Below are 22,184 nucleotides of genomic sequence, written 5' to 3'. Positions count from 1 at the left end.
ACTCCGAACGCACGACCTGCTCCAAAGGGTGGACTACACTAACGTTCACCTGGCCTCGCGACTGCCGCACTTGGCACAGGTACTGCCAATGCCACATGGTATCGCTGACAGATTAATGGCGGCCTTTGGATACTATGTCAGCCAAGGAATGTTGTTTAAGATCAAATACGAGACTTTAACTCTCCCACACCATTCTGGAGGACTTAACCTCACGGATGTGCGGAACAAGGCTCTAGCTCTATACCTGCGAGCGACGCTACGAACTTGGAACCGGTAGCAGTAGGCACTATCTCGCCCTCGTTTTCTCACGTCGCGCGATTTTTTGTTGATTTTAGTTATGTTCAGTTACAGATACCTTCTACCAGAACCCCCACTACCCGTGAGATATATCGATACTTGCGGCGTCATCATGGCAGCAATGTTGTCGAACTTAAATACCCAACACGAAACTGGCGACAGATTTGGCGAGCTGTCCACACACCACTCCTCACCACAGCAGCGCGATCGTCATGGTATACATTAATCAACCGAAAGACAGTCAATCGCCAACGATTGTACGACATTCGCATGGTGGATTCCCCGCTCTGCCTTAGATATGGCATGCAAGACACCGACGAACATTCTCTGCAGTGCGGTGTGGTAAAGGATGTTTGGCGGCTGACGCAACGCATCATGGCCCTCCTCCGACACACCGACGAATCAACGATCACGACGGACGCTTTATTTTTCCCTGACCCCGTCTTTTTCCCCTCGCAAAAAACATCGGCAATCCGATGGATTGGAGGACACGCATCGCACTACGTGCTCTCGCGGACCTTGATATCGGTCATGGACTATTGGCATTATCTACTTGAACAACACGAAATCATCAGACGCCACTCTAAATATAAAACGCATTTTGCGAACTTTCTAGGCAGCATGTTTCATAACCCCCCGAAGCGGTGGGGAGTCCCAGGTTTACGTTGTTTCGAGGGATAGGATTTACTCCCAGTGAAGTGACGAGGATGTCACTTCGGCCCTATATTTATTTCCCTTCTTTTTTATATATGATTTTTCTTTTGGGACATTACAATTAAATGAATAAATAAAATATTTTTGTTACTATAAAACAAAAAAAAATGCAATATCAATGTTTCCTTCCTGCTGCCTCTCCCTTATCCTGTCAGGAGACGGGGACACCGTGGCCAGGCCTTCAAGTACGACCCCTGCCCACTCTGTCCCCTGACCTACCAAAAAAAAAAATGGATAGAGCGTCTGCCATGTAAGCAGGAGATCCCGGGTTCGAGTCCCGGTCGGGGCACACATTTTCAGCTGTCCACATCGAGGTATATCAACAACACCTGTCGGCAGCTGAGGGTTTCAGTTAGTCATCATTTATAACTTTTTTTATGCTGATTTCAGAATGTTTCTTCCATCACATACAGTTTTTTCACAGTGGAATAGAGTTTATTTTATTTTTAGTTATACCTATTTTATGACTGTAGTCTGGGTACACGATAATGTACTGCTTTCTATGTGAGTGAGGTAGTTGGATAAGGCAAACATTGGAGTGGACCTGGGACTGAAAATTTCTTGCATGAAACGCTTCTAGTCCACGGAAAACTATTGCTTCCGCGACTACATATCAAACTGTGCTTGATGAAGGACAAGATGGATCCTCCTCTAAGTACCTTTCTATGAAATTTCCCTTCATCGCCCACGAAAATTTGAAGGCAGAAGTTTTTTGGTCCTCAAATTCACAGTTGATGAAGGGTCACGAATTTGAGAAGCTAATCAATATAAGACAAAAAGATTACAAACTTCCTAGGAAAAAAAATTACAAAAACCATGTTGGAGGATTTCAAGAAGGTGTGTGGTAACAAGAGTGTAAAAGTGATTCAAACCTGCGTCCGGCCATACAGATTTGGTTTTACCGTAATTTCCCTAAGCCAACGGCATTGCCTTAGTGGTGACACCGGTTCCTGTCAGATCACCGAAGTTAAGCGCTATCGGGCTTGGCTAGCACTTGGGAGGCCAGTTGAGGAGCTACTTGACTGAGAAGTAGCGACATCGGCCACGAAAACTGGCAACGGCCGGGAGAGCAGTGTGGTGACCACGTGCCCCTCCATATCCGCATCCGGTGACGCCTAAGGTGTGAGGATGACAGGGCGGCCGGTCGGTACCATTGGGCCTTCACGGCCTGTTCGAACGATGTTATTAACGATTTTCCTAAATCGCTCCAGGCAAATGCTTGGATGGTTCCTTTGAAACGGCACAGCTGCTCACTTTCCCCATCCTTGACACAATCCGAGCGTGTGCTCGGTCTCTTAATTACCTCGATGTTGACGGTACGTTAAACCCAATCTTCCTTGCCTTATGAGTGTAAAAGTGTACTTCACACACTCACGTATTTGCATCCTTCGTCAAAATCTGGGACATTATACTGAAGTGCAAGAAGAACGCTTCCACCAGGACATTAATGAGATCAAGATGAGGTTCCAAGGGAGATGGAATTAAAGTGTGATGTCTGACAATTGTTGGATGTTGAAGAGAGACAGTAAAGATGAAATAAAAAATGAGAAAGTCTGAAAACGTAATGTAACAGTGTCTATAATACTCCTAACAGAACTGTTTGCAGTATTTTTAGTATAAGCCCAAAAATAAAACAGTAATTATAAGAAGGTAAAGCTTGATTGAAATTTTATTGTAATATTTTCGTTACAGTTGCTTAAATTTTCGAAATACGAGATCCGTTTATGCGGAAAATACTAAGAGGGTGGATCAAAATAAAAGCAGTTTTCAGAGTCTTGTGACAAGAAGTTTGAGACTTCATGCCTGTGTTGTTATTCTACCTTTTGTTAAATGATGTTACCGTTCTTTATAAAAGATAGTTTTTGTCCAAAGGTTCAGAGGGGAAAAACTGTACATATAAAATTAAATGCGTCAGTTAAAAAGTTGAAAATGAAATTTTTCTTGCTCTTCTCCAGGGCATATGGAAGATCCGAAGTCTCTCTTACATTACCTCTACTCCACAAATCAGTACTGAAATATCGCACACCCCAGGAACTACGTTAATGCTTAGTTTCTTGATGCTTTCAGCATCGGAGCAATTGTGGCGCTACTTTTACAGCGCACAGTGTCTGCAAATATCACCTGCCGCTGGTAACGCTTTGAATTACTAAATCATTCTCTGTATTATCCATTTTTTCGTAAAGAGATTTCATGATTCTCTGTATTATCCATCTTTTCGTAAAGAGACGAGATCTCAGAGGTGGTGTCCCACGGTGCACCTTCGCGCGGTAAACACATCCTGTTATACCCTCTGACATCTACAACGCCATTAATCTTCGTGAGTCTAATTAACAGTATTAATTGTCGTCGCACGCTACAGTTGAAACCGCCCGCATTAGGACGCGTTTGAAGACGGTTGGTTAATTCCGCGTCATTCAGTTTCGAAACCGGTAGAGCCATTTAGTTTTTTTTTTTGTCCTCATTACGTCCCCATGCCCCTTTTAACGGAAAAGAAACTGGCTCATTATCCGGACCGTAAAAGTAATGTAACCTCATTGCCATATCCTATTACATCTCTGTAGGGACGCACGCCGTTTATCGTACCACATAGTTAGTGGCTAGTCTGGATCACGGAGTCGCGGGTTCGATTCCCGTCCGGGTTGGGGATTTTCTCTGCCTGGGGACTGGGTGTTTGTGTTGTCCTTATCATTTCATCATCATCCCTATCATTCGTGACAGCGACTAGATTGGACTGAAAAAATTGGACAGTGCAAAAAAAAATTGGGACTTGGTACGGGCGCTGATGGCCGCGCAGTTGAGCGTCCCACAAACCACACATCATCATCATACCACATAAAAAATATTTCTATTACTTCGAGACATTTAAAGCTTTCGTGTGAAAAATTAGATATATCTTGTAGTTTCACTGTAAACAGCCCGCTACATTTTGCTACTCTTCGTGCAGAATAAATCCACATTCTCTGTGAATGTAAAGTCAAAGCGAAATTTATTCCGTAGTTTAACCAACTGTTCATCGTCAGATGAAAAAAGTAACAAAAGACGAAATTAGGTCATCAGCAATGCTTAGTAACAGATTTAGACATTCACATTTTGAGATTCGCTTTTCGAATTTGGCGATAGCCAGTTTTCCAATTAATACTTAACTTAGTTCCAGATAACTTTGAGTATACCGCATATAAAGAAATATAGATGTTTGTCCAATTTTACTAGCACAGACGCACAGTTGAACCTAACAATTAAACTCTCTGCTGCGTAACTGAACTTACTTCTGAATTATTGGAAGAAATGGATTTGACCGTCGTTGCTTATAGTGTCGTTCTCCAGTATAATAGTCACTCCTTACGTACTTAAGGTCCGAGTTTGTTGCAAATTTGTAATATTTTCTCCTACAGATAGAGTTTGTTGTGCGCACAGTTTTACTTTAAATTGAATTGTGCTCTTTCATGGTCTTTTCTGTAGTTAATCGTTTCATCATTGCGCGTGAGTCACTTTGACGGAACAAATGAGAATTTTGAACTTCATTCTACAGCTCTGTGTGTTTCATCTACATTTCTGCGTTTGTACGTGCCGTATTATCTCGTTTCTGCACGTTGTTATGTAGGAACTAGACAATGCACGAAGTTAATTTACATTTTTTACCACAGCGCTGACGACAGAATATGAAATATTTCACGATATGAAACGTTATTTATTTCCGTAAAACAGTCGTTATGTGCGTTTTAGTGATTGTTTGGCCGGCCGGGGTGGCCGAGAGGTTCAAAGTGCTATAGTCTGGAACCGTGCGACCGCTACGGTCGCAGGTTCGAATACTGGCTCGGGCATGGATGTGTGTAATGTCCTTAGGTTGGTTAGGTTTAAGTAGTTCTAAGTTCTAGGGGACTGATGTTCTCAGAAGTTAAGTCCCATAGTGCTCAGAGCCATTTGAACCATTTTAGTGATTGTTTCTTTCGTTATTGTGTGTAAATAAAGAAAACCATTCGTCACTGACAACTCTTCCGTAGTGGGTATACAACAGTCTTGTGGAATTTATCGACCAGACGTTGCCGCTTCATTACAGTTAACTGTATTTGCAGCTCATTTTAAGTAATTAGGCTAGTGTTACAGGTGCCGCATGTCATACGGGAAAGTATCATTGAACAGTTCTTTTGTTTTCTTATAATTCTTCCCGATTCAATTTCATCCACATTCTTGGATGAAGAATTTCAGAACGGGAAAAATTTACTGTGCTTTTAAGTGAGAAATATTTAATGTATATAAGTAATGAATTTGCGTTTACAGTTATTTTTTAAATTTGTCATTAGATTTAGTGTTGTGTATAGTTATCTATAATTCCGTAGTTCTCTTTTGTAATTTAAACTTATTCATTGTTATTCTGCGTGATTTGGAACTTGTAAACGTTTGATCACATATCTTTGACGGGGAATTAATCAGGATGCAAATGAACGGCAAGCGGTGTAATATTGAACTACTAGTGCTGAATCGGGTCACGAAACAAATAGGAATGTAGCATTATAGCAGCAATCGTGTATTTGTTTTGTAACGTAGATGAAACTTGTCAATAAAGACCATCGAAAACGCTCGTGTTGCCCCTAAGCCGTGTGAAAGAAGGATGAAGTAGTTAGTTCAGGTTATGGAACAACTCTTACGCAAATTAACCGATTTTTTTTATTTCTTTTAGGTGCATGATCCTACAATACCTTCCCAAGTATAATGCGGTCGCCATTGATCAAATACCAGCCGAAATATAAAAGTATCTAAAGTGAACACAAACGCCATGAAGAATAACATATAAAACCGACGGCTGCAGTCATTCTGAAGAAATGCAGTGACATCGGATCGCAGACCGGGTGTGGTAGGTGCTGAAAGCATTTTTGTCTGCTACACCAGGCGTGTCAGGCTGTTGTATACGAAATGGAGATGGGGGTTGAAAATGCACTTCTAGAAAGAGAAAATTGATTGAATGTAATATTCTTAAAATGCTAGCAGCCTTGCCGCAGTGGTAACACCGGTTCCCGTTAGATCATCGAAGTTAAGCGCTGTCGGGCTTGGCTAGGACTTGGATAGGTGACCGCTCAGGTCTGCCGAGCGCTGTTAGCAAGCGGGGTCACTCAGCTCTTGTGAGACCAGTTGAGGAGCTACCTGATTGAGAAGTAGCGGCTCCGGTCCCGAAAACCGGGCCGGCCGGGAGAGCGGTGTGCTGACGACATGCGCTCCATATCCACATCCAGGGATGCCCATCGGCTGAGGACGACACAGTGGTCGGTCGGCACTGTTGGGCCTTCTGAGGCATAACTCAGAATTAATTAGAATTTTGCACTATAATCACAAAGACGGGACATATAGTCTTTTATACAGTGTGTTTATACAGTTAAATTGGCACTTAATATCAGTAGTGGTGCTAGTCAAGGATGTATATTTTCTTCACTGATGTTTAACTTATGTTTTAATGATTTATCAAAAGAAACTTTACAGAATACTGAGCTATGTGTGAAACACAACGGAACAACGATAAATGATTTGGTTACACAGACAACGCAGGCGTACTGAAATCTTGAACAGTTTTTTTTTTTTTTTTTTTTTTTTTTTTTTTTTTTTTTGCACTGTTGGGGAACGGCTTTGACGTAAATAAGTTACTCGATAAAGTTTTTGTGTGGTATTTGACTGATATAAGCACATTAAATCGCGCATTAAACAACGGAAACATAATACGCGTTAGTCATACTCGGTACATATGATGCAGGTTAACATACACTCTTGGCTATGCAAAAGAGCTTAAATGACGTAATGAGGAACCCAGAGATACACTCTGTGTGATGGAATCAGCGTCCCTTCGTGAGCATTTAAATTTGAGACGGTTGATGATATACTGGGTGTTTCAAAAAGATTCATACTATTTCACAAGACTACATCTTGTACCTGAGTGTAAATAGATACTTGAAGTATATTTTAACTTGGGCGTAGAATTGAAAACATTTATTTTCAAGAAAACCATTCGATTATCCAAGGGTAGAACTTTTACATATGTTTTATGATTACAGTTAGGGCTAAAGATTTGATTTACCTTCCACAAATGCACCGGGCGCATAAAAACATGCAGACGATATTAAAACTCGCCACATACTTTTACGAGCATTCTGGAGTTAGCGCTTCATAGTTCTTGCTGTGCGACGCCGCAGTTCGCCAAGTGATCAGGCGCCCTTTTGGCCAGTGATACAGTGCGAGATCCGTACTGCCGATCCATCGGTTTTCTACGCAGGTACCAGTGAGGTGATGCTTTGACCTGGAAGAAATTTTCAGCATTTTCCTGCATTTGTGGAAAAGAGCAGATCTCCAACATACCCGGGCAGCCATAGGTTATACCTATAACCGATCGAGCGAGCTAACCGCGCGTGAGAGACTTCTACCGGCAACCACATAAACCGGCTGCTTGCAATTGGCGCTAAGGTAAACTTTGCAGTTTCAATGCTTAAATTAAAATCCATCCTAAGTTTCTGTCTTCGTTCACGTAGAAGATACAGTCTTGAGAAGTTAGATTAATCTTTCCGAAACACTCTGTATTGTGGGCGAAGTTATAAGCAATCTGTTGACCACTAAAAATTGCATAATGTCGTAGAAAATACTTTGACACCTACATTTGCAAGTATACTCGGCGAGCCACGGTACGATGTGTGGCAGAGGATACTTCCCACATTCCCTGTTTCAGTCGCGAATGGTACACCTCCATGGTTTTTCTGCGAGATTCACGTAGAAGGAAGCAATATGTCTGTTGACACTTTTAGGAATTTTAACAGTAAACCATAGCGTAGTGCAAAACCCTTCTCTTGCAGCGTCTGGCGACGCATTCCCCGACTCATTCGCATTTACGAAATGAATCTGTGACGAAATGCCTTGTTTTTTATTTTTTTATCTTCTCTGTGTCCACTATCATTGAATCGTATCTGATACTGATCCTAGACTCTCGAGCAAAATTCAAGTCGTGGTCGAACGAGGGTATTGTAAGCTACCTCTTTCGTACGTGGACTACATTTTCTGAGAATTCCCCCTGTGAGTCTCAGTCTGGCATCTGCCTTTTCTGCGGTTAATTTTATATGGTCGTCCCATTTTAAATCGCTCCAGGTATTTAATGGATGTGATTGTTTCAGTCGTTGTTCGGCAATCGTGTAATCATACAATAACGGGTCATTCCGCTTATTCACGCGAAATATGTTACACTAGCTTAGCGCCTGCTGCTTCGCAATACCATGGTATTCACGGTTATTAAGGTCATATAAACCTGGTCTTTTCCGAATGCACTTCTAACGAAAAGCGATTCTGGTAGCTGGAGTCCAAAATTTTTGTTAATCACGCCTTTTGCGTTCCTGTTGAGGTATTTCGATAGCAACTTTCATCCCTTAACAAATATTTCTTTACATATAATCGAGAAGTGAAATACCAATTTTCATAAATTTAGCTTTAAAGTTCTTATAATGTAACGAAATATTTTCTTTAAAAGTTTTCATTCCCTGTAGCCCTCCCTTAGGGGATAAATTTCCAGAAACACTGAAACACGTATTCTTTTATTTGTAACCGAGAAGTCAAATACCAATTGTCACAGATGTAGCCTTAGCAACCTTTTAGTACTTCTTTAGTAATTACTTATTTTCAAAAAGGCTTTCACGCACTATTCTACCCCCTTAGTGGTTGAATTTTTAAAAATGCTGAAACACGTATTTTTTATTTCCTGACTGAGAAACCAAATATCAGTTTTCATAGTTCTAGCTTCACAATTCCCTTTAATAGCGACGGACTTTCCAAAAGCCTTTCATCCCCTATCTCACCCCCTAAGGTGTGGAATTTCGAACAGTCTCTTCCTAAACGACGTCTAAGATCCACACCTGCTCCAAATTTCAAATTTCTATCCTTAGCGGTTTGGGTTGGGGGATGATGAGTCAGTCAGTCAGGACATTATTTGCTTGTATAGAGATTTGTGTATGTTGGTTGGTTCAAATGGCTCTGAGCACTATGGGACTCAACATCTTAGGTCATAAGTCCCCTAGAACTTAGAACTACTTAAACCTAACTAACCTAAGGACATCACACACACCCATGCCCGAGGCAGGATTCGAACCTGCGACCGTAGCAGCCCCGCGGTTCCGGACTGCAGCGCAAGAACCGCACGGGTGTATGTTGGTGGTCAACTGCCATAACGAATGTTGTGCTACATCACTGACAGTTAAAGTATTTGCACGTACCATGTCACTAGAAAATGAACGTAGGTTTTGAATCAATCATGACATGAAATAAAGGTTGTTTGCATACTAACGAAAGTACTGGTGTTGTGTACGACGTGGGGGAACTTTGCACCTAAAGGACCTGCGTCACCGGAGTGCTGTGCGGGTACCGTACCCAGCATTGTGCAGGCGTTGGAAGCGGTGGAGTGCAAATGGGAGCACTGCTCAGCACCAAGGCGGCAAATAAATCCTTTATCAGTGGCAAATGGGGACTGCTGTTAGCGTCCATTATACATACGAAGACTGCAGTGGAACTGTCTGCGCCCTGTTCTGCTATTTAGCCTACAGCCTTTCACTTCCTCCTCGATGTCCTGCCACTAATTTACTTCTTTTTCTAAGTACAGTAGACTTGTGGCAATTCATTTACTTGCAGTCGTCGGAGAATGAAAGTTACAGGTCTTCTTTCCCTCTAGAATCTTTGTATGCCATTTCTCCTAGTAGTGTTAGTGATTATTGAGTTCTCTCGGCGATTACTCTTTCATTGGACATTTCAGTAGATGGACCACACTAGTTGTACCTATTCGAAATGTTGAGAGATGTCGCACTGCTGCGCTTCAATAGGATCTGCTTGATTAACTTTGTCCCGAATAACCACACCATTGTTATTCGGGTAAATTTAGAGTAAAGGTTGTGAACTTGTGTTCTAACTGGATTCGATTAAAGAATACAATTGAATACTAATTGTCTTGATTCAAGAAAATATTTTGTCAGCCCTGTTTCTGATAGACTGTTTCTGACACACCAAACAGATGTGTAATTCCAGGCCACGAGAAGAATGTCATGACACAAATTTGCAAAGATTTAATAAATTTTGTTCCTTTCTAAGTGCAGTTGTTTCTAAATCTCAGTGTCTACATTGTTTTTTATTTTGGGTATCTTCTAGATACTATCTTGAATAGGAGCTGTGTCCGTATCATGCCTTTTCTGTGCTACAGGAACTAAATATGTAGTATAATTTTTCCCCTTATCAGCGTACTAGCTCGAAGAGCGATGGTGACCCACTGTGACTCTGTTACTTAATTTCATGTAATAACTACATACAATGGTCTTTATTTATTTACTTGTGTTGCTCATGACTTGGTGCAAGTCTTACCGTTGACACTACGTCAGCTATTTACCAGTCGCAGAGCGTTGTTTTTGTTATTGGTGGCAACAGTGATGGTACTGATATTGATAATGATGATGATATTATTGTGAAACAAGGGAGAAAGTGAAACACTTTGCTGACACGTAACCTATTCGTCTCGAAGCGTAACATGCAGGGCGCTAGCTTTAATTTCCCCACTTCACGAGGCACTGTGTGATTATTGCCCAACTATCGCATGGCGATGACGCAAGATTTTGTGATAAGAAAATTTATAACTCCCATTCTTTCCCTTGTTGCCCCAATATTGACAATCAATTTTTTGTGTTTTCCACCATCATGGTTCGAAATTTTGTTTCGGCTACGAAGATGGTTAATGATGTGTTTAGTCTTGTCAGGGCCAACGACTGATGTAGGAATGGGACTGGATATGGATCATTAGTGGAAGAAAGGATACCGAGTGATCAGTGCTATCCCTATTAAAGTACCGTGCCAACACACACGTAGAACGAGTAGTGGGGTCACTTCGACCTGGAATTTCGTGTTGATGGAATTAAATAATAAGTCTAGGTATAGAGGTACATGCTACTGCAATTGTTGTGATATATGCTATAGCACTCCACAAAGTGAATGGTAATTGCTACCTGATTATGTCCAAAAGGCACTTGAGGTGGTGATTTACGTATATTCTAAGATATCACCAGCTGTGCCAGCACAAATACGATGAACATGAATAATTTGCAACTGCTGCTATTTATGTGCGTCTTAGTATTGTATGTGTGTGGTGTCTGTTTCTTTTGCTGTGCAGTCATCTATTTTTAATTTTACTGCAGTCGGAAAATACCGATCTTGGGAATTTTAGACTCTAATGTTATGAAATAGTATTTGTGGTTTATATACTTACAGAAATTCACGTACTCGCAAACCATCACTTGTTTGCGTAAAATTATGACATAGCACAACGATATGATGTCAGTGTAGTTTCGCATAGATATAGTGAGAAGTGTTCTCTTTTAGTGGATTACTGTATTTGCATTAAATTGTCACTTATAACAGTTATCAGCGATAAGGATTATTTAAGTTAACAGTCCTGCATTACACTCTAATTTTGTGCTTCTGTTTTGCTAATATTGAGAAGAATGTTTGGAGGAATGAACGTATGTCGTTCGTCCAAAAAGTTCCGAGAAATTTTATTCTTGGCGTATAAGCGACGTCAGCACAGTAACTACGATGGGAGCTTGAATTAACAATTGTAAACGAAACATTAGAATCCGACCAGTCAGTTGTGAGCATTCAGTGTTTGGTTGTAGACATGAGGCAGTAGGGTGCCAAAGTTGTTGTGTCACAAATCCCAATGAAGTAACCTCTGTAAGTCAAATATTCAAGACCTTTTCTTGAATGTTTGGCAGAACAGAAAAGTCTGTACAAAGTTGCCCCGCGCATCTTGAAACCGAGCAAAAACTACGACGCATTGATGCCTGCCGCGACTTCACTGAAAGGCAAAACGCGGATAATTCTTTTCTGGAAAAAATCACCACCACTGACGAGACTTTGTGTCATCAGTACGAACCTACCGCAAAAGTACGAAGTGCAGAAATTCACGTGAAGTATCAAAACGATTTGCAGACCTTCGAGTTAGTATGACGCGCGAGTTGAGCAACCACCCAAGGAAGGATTTCTCTAACAATTGCACATGGTTGTATGAACGTTCTGTGCGTTGTGTTCAATTGAGAGGAGACTATGTAGAGGAGTAAAATATGAAAATACCTTGCTTCGTTATTGAAGGCAAGATATAATATTGCGGGTTGCATAAAACGACATTGGTAGGGGCAGTTGAATCACCCTGTATGCAGGAGATTGAAGTCGTACACTGAATCCATTGTATGTGATTTGTCTAATCATAAGAGGGAACCTGTCGGTTCTGGTCTTGCCAGAATGAATAAATCAAGAAATAAAAAATGTGACTGCCACTAAGGCGTGTGTGTGGCTGCGCGCGGCGGGACTTGGCCCACGTCTGGTGCAGCTGCCGCAGTATTTACAGCCTAACTGCACGGTGGGAGCTGGGTGCGGCGGTAAAGGAAGAAAAAAGCGCCGAGGCTTTGTTTCGCGGCCTTCATTTGGCAGCGCAGCGCGGCGCGGCAAGCGTGCGCCCAGTCGTTTCAGCGTGACGAGTAGTCAGGACCGCAGCAGGCTACGCCAGTCTCATCGGCCGCCGACGGCGCGTAAGCAGCCTCCGCGCGCTGCGAGGTTCCAATTCCGGCGCCCCTAATGGACGTTGTGCGGCAGGCCACGGCGCAGCCGAAACCGCCGCTGGGGGACTACGGCATACGTTCTAGTGCAGTGACGGGAAAAAATGCATCACCAACAAATAAATAATGTAGAGTAATGAAAGGGCGGAAATACATTTGTCTGGATATCATATGTAAGTCATTAACATGGCAGGACCATAGATTAATGTAAGCGCGAGATGAGCCATTGCAAACGTGTAATGCAGGTACATTAATAACCGGTGTATCCGTCAGAATGTTGAATGCAGGCATATAAACGTGCGTGCATTGTATTGTGCAGGTGCGGGATGTCAGTTTGTAGGATGGGGAGTTCCATGCCTGTTAGATTTGGTCGGCTAATATATGGACAGCTAATGATATTCGTGGATGACGCTGGTCTTGTCGTCCAATGCTCGATTGGAGACATGTCTGGCGATCGAGCAGGCCAAGGCAACATTTCGACACTATGTAGAGCATGTAGAGTTAAAACAGCGGTTATGTTGGAAAACACCTCCTGGAATGTTGTCATGAATGGCAGCACAACAAATCGAATCACGAGATTGACGTATATATTTGCAGTCACGTTGCATGGAATAATAACGATAGTGCTCCTACTGTCGTACGAAATCGCACTGCAGGCCATAACTGCAAATGTAAGTGCAGTGTGTATAGCACCCAGATCGATTGGCTGCAGGCGCTCAGTTGGTCTCCTATTCAATACGCGGCCGTCACAGGTCCTGAGGCAAGACCAGCTTTCGTCAGAAGACGCAACGGACCTCCACCCTGCCCTCCAATGAGCTCTCGCTTGACAGCACTGAAATCGCAGATGGTATGCACGATACAGGGCGTCTGGCTCGTAGCTGTTCTTGAAGTAAACGATTCGTTACGGTTCGTTGTGTCATAGTGGTGCCAACAGGTGCTCGAATTGGTGCTGCTGATGCAGTACGTTTTCCCAGAACTATACGCCGAAGACGATGGTCTTTCCTCTCGGTAGTGCCAAGTGTCCGTCTGCAGCCCGGTCTTCTTGCGATCGTACATCCTCGTGACCACCGCTGCCAGTAATCATGTGCAGTGGATACATTCTTGCCAATTTTTTCTGCAGTATCGCAGAAGGAACATTGAGCTTCGCGTAGCCATATCACACGACCTCGTTCACACTGATAAAGGTGTTGATACGGCGTCTTTGTTGCCTTAGAGGCATTCTTGACTAGCATCAACCACCAAGTCCACTCTCAGATCTAACATTCACGACCGTTATAGCTAGTATTTGAAGCAAACCTGATTTTCAGACTCATACTAGCGCTACCAGCGCCACTCTTACGCGGTGGGGCGAAATATGAATAGACATCGTCTTTCAGGTATAGAAACACGCCTACCATCTTCCATTTACGTCGCACAACTTTTTCTTGGTGTTGCAATATTGATTTCCGCCAGTGTATTTATATGGTGCTTCCTGCGGGCACTCCGCTGCATTGCTATTTAATCACATTTTTTTTCTTCGTACCGTAGCAGCGTTGTTTTCTGCGCAGACCGTGCGTCGTAAGCAGACAGGAAGCAGAAACATCGTAATTTTTTCGACATAAAGTCTTTCATGTCGCTGCTCGGAAAAGGACATTGTTTCATAGTGAGGTGATTTTCCTTTATGACAGCTAACTTTTCGTGCCCATGTTTGTCTTGACAATAAATGTCTTTTGAAAATTTTGGCTGAAACAAAACACAATTTTTTACATATATAAAACTTTTGGTGGTATTTCGCAATGATAAGCAGGTTTCTTTTTATTTTTGGGTCGAATAATAAATAAATGTTGCATGAGAATTCTTTATACTCTGTTTCACATTAGTTGCAACGTCATGAAGGATGGTAAATAACGAAATTTTACTTACTGCGGGTATAAGCTATTGTAGAAAAAAACATAGTAACGTTTGTAGGTTATTTTGTGGTATTCAGAGTGTGAAATTTAGTGCACTGAGCGGCCGCTTCTGGCGGCAACGACAGCTCTAACTCGGCTAGGCATTGAGTGGAACTCTTGGATGACATACCGGTACATATACAAGTAAAATTACATCTGCATGACCACTCCTCAATTCTCAATGAAGCTCCTGGCTGAGTGTTCATCGAACAATGGAATACCAGGGAGGTTTTAGAAAGGGTAGGACATGCTCTGAACAAATACTAAACGTCAAAAACAATATGACATACCAAAAATCATGGACAAAGACATGTGTAATCTCTTTAAATGATTAAAAAAAGCGTATGATTTGACTGGTAGAGAATTTCTATTAGCAATTCTGGAAGAAATGAGTTTGGATAAGAAAACGAGTAATATCATAAAAGCGAACCTTACAAATATAATTAGAAAGTTAAATTCATGTGTGAACTATCAGAACCCTTCGGAATAAAAACGGGGGTGCGACAGGGGGATGGGCTGTCGCCGTTGTCGCACAATTGTGCGCTTGAGAAAGTAGTCAGAGAATGGAACACAAATATAAAGAATGGTGTAAGATTGGGTTGCGAAAAGGAGGACCTTAAATTGCATTGGCTTCGCAGATGATACGGCCCTGTTTGCAGAAACAAAGGAAGAACCAAAGGAGCAAATCCTTCAACTAAAGAAACAAGCAGCTAAAATAGGTCTTGACATCGCCTTCGAAAAAACTAAGATCATGGCAACATCAAGAACTCACGTAAACAACTCAAAGTGCAAGAACAAAAGATTGAAATAGTAAAAGAGTTTAAATATCCCGGAAAATGGATTAGGTGGAATTCTGGTGAAAGCAAAACAATGGAATCCGAAAAAAAAAAACTTGACTGGCCTTCTGGCTAACAAAAGATACGTACAACAAAAAATCCCTTTCATGGGAGTCCAAAATTAAACATTACAAGACGGAAGAAGAGAGGAAAAGAAGATCAGAAAGGAATGAAAAAATACTGGGCACTGAGAAAAGAACAACACACAAAAAGACTGATCCAACGTACCCCAAATAGGGCGAAACGAAAGAAGAAGAGGAAATCAAAATTCAGAGATAAGAGGAAAAGTAGGTATTGTTTTATTAACGCACCGTAATTACAAGAGTCGAGAGATACGGCGTGGAAATCGTGAAAGAAGGACGCTGTTGAAGCCAGAGAGAAAACGCTTAGAGCTACGGAAGTATTGCTATCGAGAAAACTAATAAGAACTTGCCAGATAGAGAAAAAGAGCAGTTAAGATGTTTTGATAGAGATCAATAAGCAGACGGAATTCAGAGCAACAGTATTAAAAGTAGAAAAGAGTGAGAGGGAGAGAAACTTTTTGGATATTTAATTAGACACAACAAGTTTTTAACAGGTACTGTGAAAGGCAAAGTTTAGAAATGATTAGAAATGAGAACCAAGGGGAGGCGAAGAAAGAAAATAGTAGATGATCTATCGAAGGTTGTAAAGTGTCACAATTATCAAGAAATGAAGGCAGCATGAAATGGAGAACACTGGTTGGGGCGACAGAGCATTACCTGTAGATGATGATAACTACGATTTTATTATTTTACGCGGTATGTTAAGGAAGTAAACATACAGAAACTGTCTAGCGTAAAAGTGTGTGTGTGTGTGTGTGTGTGTGTGTGTGTGTGTGTGTGTGTGTGTGTGCACGTTTGTACATTGCGAGTGCGTGTTTGCTTCAGTGTTAAATAGAGTTATGTGGTTAAAGGAAAACTTGTAACAGATTGTTAACTACAACGAGCCTAGTACATAGGAAATAATTACACCACCTGTTTTACAGATGAGTGCAAAACTAATTAACTAACTTCATGTTTCCGATTTCCCGTTTTCGTCTTGCACCCATGAAGCAGATGAACCAGTCAAAGGAAACTGTGTGTCCTAGTTACGGGAATACGAGCGCAACTCTCTAGCTGCTAATAACGCTGTTAGAGATGAACTAAGTGCTCTAGTGACGCGTTTTGCGGGACACGAACTGGTTTCGAGGCCGCGCACTATCAGCTCTTGGCGGTGCTGGATTCGGTTACGGTGCATGGGCCCGGTATAAACAAAATGGCTAACTGCTGGACTTCCGTTACTGCGTGGGCGGGACAGTTCTTTTTGTTCCCGAGCCGTGTAATTCGGGCAGGGCGGGTGGAGTTGGTCGGGGGGCAGGAGCAGTTCCCAAGTGCTCGCTCCTGCTTTGCATCCCAGGCGACGGATTCTATTAGGAAGGCCATGGGGCAGCGGATTAGCTTCGATCCGGCACTGTACGTGGAGAACGATTTCTGTTCCGATCAAAGCGGCCTGTCGCAGCCATTCCAATAAGTCGGGCCGTGCCAGCCGCACTCCAACAAGCGCGCTCCCCCCCCCCTCCCCCCCCGTCTGCGTGATGGGCCGACCCCGAGCAGCCTATCTTGTGTGTCTTTTTATTGATAACTTGAAAGCGTAAGTGTGGACCTATTCACTCACAATGCAGAAGCATTACTTTTTGCGCCACTTCAAGGCACGTACCTTCAGTATCAGAAATACCTTAACACAAAAATCTTCGTTGCACTAAATCATTTACAAACGATCATGTGTGCAAAGACCTCACACCAACCTCGTCGTCGTATGAAGGTAAAAGCGCATTCATATGAAAGACACCTGAGCTTTCGTTACAATTCTCTTGTAACCATGTCCTTTTTTTTTTATTAAAACGTAGACCATCATCTCTGTTTCAACAAAAAGAAATCAGTATATGCCGACCATGAACTCGCGGATCGCATGATGCTTGTAATCGACGAATCAAACATCCATTGGGAAATGACCGGGAACTCAAATCGTATCACACGCATCCTATCTGGAAGGACATATCACTAGTATAACTAGTACGTAAGGTGCAAAAGATTACATTATATTGTAACAGTTTCACAGTTACTTGCGTTTCCTGTAACCCGTTCGGTCACCTTTTTCTAAGTCAGGGATAAAATTCAAATTTTACTGATAAATAGCGCAAAATGGTTCAAATGGCTCTGAGCACTATGGGACTTCTGTGGTCATCAGTCCCCTAGACTTAGAACTACTTAAACCTAACTAACCTAAGGACATCACACAAATCCGTGCCCGAGGCAGGATTCGAACCTGCCACCGTAGCGGCCGCGCGGTTCCAGACTGTAGCTCCTAGAACCTCACGGCCATTCCGGCCGGCGATATATAGTGCAATTTATTATGACCCTATCGGGTGAGGTACCTAATGAAGATAGCCAAATCGAAAAACTTTGTATCCAATAGTTCCTACGCCGAGAATATAAGCTCCCCTCTTCTTCTGTCTCAATCAGATCAGATTAAATTTGGAGTAAACAGTACCACACGATTTCTTGTTATTGATTTATTTTCCGACTTGGTCTTACTGACCGTGCAGATATCTACGCATTACAACATTTCTTAACACTAGAATATTATGAATTTTTTTATATTAACATTACAATTTTGTTTAAATAAATACACAACAATTATAAAGTTTGTTCCACTCAGTGATAGGCTGATTCGTACAGCTACCATTGTATATGTGGAAAGAAATAGCCTTAGTAGCAAAGTAATTTTTATTACAATTTAAGACTTAACCAGGCAAAACGCGTTATTTGTCATAAAAATAACTTTGCATCTCAGACGGTTTATATTACAGTCACACAAAAATTTACTTAACATCTTATACTCATGTCCTTTGTGGATAATAACTAGTCGACATCAGTTTGCAACTGTTGTCCAGATTTTACTAAGAGAGTCAACAGATCATTTTGGTGACTATCGTACCGTCTATATGTGTTCAAATTTTTAATTTACGGCCGATCACACTCATTATTGGAAAACCGCTGTTTGGCCTTTATTAAAACATGTTTACGGGTTACGGTATGATGATCGTTTAGACCAGTTTCCTACTCGTCATCTTCAGACCAAGAACGAAAGTGGTCGAAACGCTGCCACAGAACGACACCGTGGATCGGCTGATAAGCCGAGAAAACTTCATCATTGAGATTCGCCGAGAAAGGCTTCATTCCCATACATAGTTACGGTAGTTTCTTTGACATTTCTATCCCGTTATCGAAAGCCCAGTGATGGTGATTTGATCCTATTGCACACGTCTGTAATGTTGCTTGTCGTCAATATAACCAAGAGAAAGAAGTTTCTCAAATAAATCGGCTATCTGAAAGTTGCTTTGAATATTAGCTTTTATTTTAGTTCAGGCTGCAGAGACAGAACTCCCTGTATTAAAACCAGTCACAAATAGCAGTTAATCACTGTTTACTTACACTCACCTAAAACTGTTGCCGAAAAATTTTTGTCACGGGCAAAATATTAACTTTATATGGACATTCCGATCATTCACGGGATGCAAACAATAACGGCGTATTTATAACCCACATTTTGCACGACGTAGACCGCGGACACCGGCGTTTTACCTCTTATTGAATTAAAAGCGCTATCTGTTGCCATAGTATCGAGCAGTAATGAATAACGGCATAAATATTTTGTAAAATATGAGCTATGCTGCCGGCCCAAGTGGCCGAGCGGTTCTAGGCGCTACAGTCTGGAACCGCGCGACCGCTACGGTCGCAGGGTTGAATCCTCCCTCGGGCATGGCGGTGTGTGATGTTCGTCGGTTAGTTAGGTTTAAGTTGTTCTAAGTTCTAGGGGACTGCTCAGAAGTTAAGTCCCATAGTGCTCAGAGCCATTTGAACCATTTGAGCTATGCTGTTTACACAATTATTACACTATCCAATAGCGGTGCAGTTGCACAGTAAAAACTGAAATACTGTGTGTTGTGCATTCAGTTTATAGAGTTGTTGTAAAGTGAAAAACCCCATGGGCACCACAACCGCCACCAACTACAACATCAAAAGTGATTTAAAGTAACAGCTGTAAATGAAACTTCCAGACAAATTAAAATTGTGTGACAGACCGGGACTCGAACACGGAACCTTTACGATTAACGGCCAACTAACTGCCCTACAGATAAGAGTTGTCCAGCCACGTCTCGCGACCTGTCCTCTCAAGTTTACCTCACAACCCCTTAGGCTGTTGCTAATCCATTTCTTCGCAATATCATTTCTTCCTGGAATGTTTGTCCCACAACGTACGTGGTGGGATAGAGGTACTGACGGAAGTCAGCCGTGAATGAGGGTCGTGGGTCGTGGCTGCATAGTTCAGTCGACAGAGCATTTGCCAGCGAAAGGCAAAGGTTCTGGGTTTGAGCCTCCGTCAGGTGAGCTCACGGTCATATGCTGAGAGAAAGTCATTCTTGTAAGTATTTCCTCACTCACACAGATTTACAAGTTCCACCTCGAGAAACGTTGTTAACTCAGAAAGAGACAAATTTCTCCTAAACAACGACAAAAATTTTGAAAATAATGAAGAACGGAAGGTAACACAATCAACATAGCTATCTGGTCAGTCGAAATGATAGTATTACATAAATAGCATCAACGAAGTGAGAAAATAGTTCAAAAACTAGTAGATTTTAGGACAAAGGTTTCATAGAAAGTATAGCAATGAGAAAAAAATTCTTATTACTTGCAGACGATAAATTATATTACTCCTTTATCTGGCAATGTTGCTGTCAAGCAGTATCAAAATTGCCCATTATTTTCTGAAACATGTTTCAAGATTCGTCCTTGGATAGATAATTGTACTTGCAAGCAACATTTCAGCTCTCAAATACAGGAACATTCTGTTGTCTCTGGTGACAACTTTCTGAATAGCGTGCATATTTGAGCATACATCTTGCAAGGTTATACGAGCATTAATTACCGGTGTAGCAGTTTCATTCGAGTTTGTGACCCTGTTTCTTATTGGGCAACGGAAAGTTTATATGTTCAAGGTGAATTATTATACGAATGTGTAAGTAAATTATTACAGGGGACACTGCAAATGATCTGGTCTTTTATGGGAAGACGAATCCTGGTTTTGAGTATTGGCTGGGCAACAAGTCCAGAAGAAGAAGTAAACGGCGCCGCGCGGGATTAGCCGAGCGGTCTAGGGCGCTGCAGTCATGGACTGTGCGGCTGGTCCCGGCGGAGGTTCGAGTCCTCCCTCGGGCACGGGTGTGTGTGTTTGTCCTTAGGATAATTTAGGTTAAGTTGTGCGTAAGCTTAGGGACTGATGACCTTAGCAGTTAAGTCCCATAAGATTTCACACACACACACACACACACACACACACACACACACACACACACGTAAACGGCAGCTTCCGCGCCTGTGAATGATACACGTTCTTGCACTTTTGGCCACTGGCCAGCGTATGGGCCGAAAACGAAGATTTAGGAATTTGCGCGTAGGGATGATCGACGGTAAACTGTGGAAAATGTGGAATTGTCATGTGTTTTGCAGAAAAATGGAGTTGTTGTAAGACATATCAATACGGTAGCGCAAAATGCAACAATTTCTTCAGCCACAGGATTAACGTTGTAGCACTTTTGCTGTAGCACAGATGACAATATTTTGAAACAATGTTTGTAAAATTGTCCATATGACCACATACATCTAATTTAAGTAACATAATACTTTTTCTTCACAATATTCCTATGTGTACCAAATAAAGGTGTTGTATATTACATCTGTACTTGAGAGGACAGTCAGCAACGTGACTAACCGCATCTGTTCTTAAGTTAAACTTTTTTTGTCGATTTATGATTGCATGTGTGATGATCACACTCCCAAGATGCATGTATTTTTATCAGACATTACTAATGTTTTACAGCAGAATAAAAAGGAATACGCTGATGATAGCGTAACATCACCGAAGCATGTAGCGGAGATAGTGAACGATCAGGAAGGCTGTTCTGCTCAAGGTGTACCAGTAGAGACTGATCACGAACTCTGGTTACAGAAATGTGCAGACGGAAACCGGTCGTGCCCTTTTCAACGGAATTGAGGGTAACGAAGGAAGACATATACCTCAAAGATCGCACGGGGATGTGAATCCCGATCTTCCCGAATGCTACTCCGGACCGTCATCCACTACGCTACCTTGCTTAGTTTCTTGCATGACAAACCCGATTCACTCTGGACGTCAACGAACGGGACGGTGCGTTCACACGAGACGGAAGATCAACGCAAGGTCAGTTTGCTTAGCCTAGAACCGAACGCTGAAAGTCAGGTTATGAGATGATCTGAATATAGTGCCAGGATTCAGGAACTAGTGGCGATAAAGTTTAATGAATGGCCAAATAAAGCTTTTTAACTGGTGTTCATGGTAAAGTTCGTATAGTAAACTGCTGAGAACAGAAACAACAGAGAACATGTAGTCCATATAGTTCGGAACATGGACATTTGTTTGCTATCGAAAGTAAATAATGTAAACACGCGAAACATTATTTATAAGGCAATACACAGACCTATTTACCTTTTCCATTGTGTTTTTAATTTCCCTGTAAGTACGAATAAGGCCAAAACAGCTATTCTTTTTCTTCCTCAAAACAAATGTCTTCTCTGTTAGAAAGAGTGTCATTTAATGAAAATAGTCTCAACAGTTTATATTTATGTACGGTGCATTCTTGTTATTTGCCCAATTAGCTTCAAACTTAACTCGTTTTTCGCTTTCAAGCATCAGGCCTCTTTTGT

The 22,184-nt window shown here is 41.8% G+C and overlaps 1 protein-coding gene and 1 pseudogene across 1 annotated transcript in view; both read left to right on the top strand.

The window, feature by feature from the left end:
• Window positions 1–22,184, top strand: part of LOC126259616 (kalirin) — a 1,784,965-nt gene that overhangs the window by 8,126 nt on the left and 1,754,655 nt on the right. The window lies entirely within an intron of this gene.
• LOC126261514 (5S ribosomal RNA) lies at window positions 5,990–6,108 on the top strand (annotated as a pseudogene).

Source organism: Schistocerca nitens, chromosome 5 (genome assembly GCF_023898315.1).
Source record: "Schistocerca nitens isolate TAMUIC-IGC-003100 chromosome 5, iqSchNite1.1, whole genome shotgun sequence".
In the NCBI taxonomy this organism is placed as follows: domain Eukaryota; kingdom Metazoa; phylum Arthropoda; class Insecta; order Orthoptera; family Acrididae; genus Schistocerca; species Schistocerca nitens.
This window is presented reverse-complemented; position numbering and strand designations above follow the sequence as displayed.